This window comes from Mandrillus leucophaeus, unplaced genomic scaffold (assembly GCF_000951045.1).
Source record: "Mandrillus leucophaeus isolate KB7577 unplaced genomic scaffold, Mleu.le_1.0 Scaffold1233, whole genome shotgun sequence".
NCBI lineage: Eukaryota > Metazoa > Chordata > Mammalia > Primates > Cercopithecidae > Mandrillus > Mandrillus leucophaeus.
This window is the reverse complement of record NW_012100688.1, coordinates 69958-71492: the sequence shown is the minus strand read 5'-3', so window position 1 is coordinate 71492 and position 1535 is coordinate 69958.

Genomic DNA, 1535 nt, shown 5'->3' with positions numbered 1-1535 from the left:
TTTTTTTTTTTTTTTTTTTGAGACAGGGTCTTGTTCTATCGCCCAGGCTGGAGCCCAGTGATTCACTGCAACCTCTACCTCCCAGGTACCAAGGATTCTCATGCCTCAGCCTCCCGAGTAGCTGGGATTACAGGCGTGTACCACCACACTCAGGTAATTTTTGTATTTTTAGTAGACACAGGTTTTCACCATGTTGGACAGGCTGGTCTCAAACTCCTGGCCTCAAGTGATCCACCAGCCTCAGCCTTCCAGAGTGCTGGGATTAAAGGCATGAGCCACAGCACCTGGTCCATATAGCAATTTTTATGTTAGGCAATTGTGAAAAGCTTACACATGTGAACTGTTTATCTGATCAAGTTTATTGTTCTTCAAAATTCATGTAGGCCCAGCTACTAGGGAGGCTGAAGCAGGAGGATTGCTTGAGCCCAGGAGGTTAAGGTTGTAGCTCACAATAATTGTGCTTGTGACTGGCCACTGCACTCCAGCCTGGGCAACACAGCAATAGTGACTTCAATGTAGTTCAAGCTTGTCCAAACCACGGCCCTCTAGCTGCATGTGGCTCAGGCTTTGAATGTGGCCCAACACGAATTTGTAAACTTTCTTAAAACATTATCAGATTTTTTTGCGATTTTTTTCCTTTAGCTCATCATCTATTGTTAGTGTTAACCTATTTTCATCGTGGCCCAAGACCATTCTTCCAATGTGGCCCAGGGAAGCCAAAAGATTGGACACCCTGATTTAATCCACTACACACCATTCTGAATGAAAAGTTTTCGGAAGTGCAAATCCGAAGAAGATAATGCATTTACCCGATTACAAAATCATTACAATACATTCAGTCAGGATTCTAGCACAGAAGAGATTGAAGCAGAGCAGAATCCACTAGGGAATGTATATTATATATCATATATACCGCATATAATCTTACACAATTGTGGGAACTGCTTAAGCAATCCCTGTAAAGCTGTTATCTTCACACTTGATCCTGGAGCTTGAGGACGTCAGGGAAGGCAGTCAGGAAGGCATAGAGAAAAGCAAATACCAGTTGGAACCCACCAAGGCAAACTAAAACCATGTCAATTCTCTTTGCCTTTGACCTTGATGGTATGGCCATCCTGCAGAAGAAGCGGCGTTCCTTCAGTACGTATCTAGCCTAGGAATAGGAAACCCTGGAGAAGGACTTGGGGGAAGGCGGAGCAGTTTTAGGCCCAGCTGCTGGCCCAAGCCAAGGAGGTAAACCAGCAGATAAACAATAACACGAGCCACAGAATGGCCGTTGCTTCACTTCCGCCCCCAAATCTGCATAGGAATGTCTCCTGTGGCCTACCCTAACCAGAAATATATCCAGAGGGGATGCTGGAAAATGTAGTTCCACCTTGCCAAGTGGCCACAATACGTTTCAAAGCCACCATGGTCTACCCCTTCTGAATTTGGCACCTGAGTTTATTTATTTATCTATTTATTATTTATTTAGCTCGGGGATGTCAGGAACTCACTTTATTTGTTTTTTTTTTTGTTTTTTTTTTTTTTTTTTG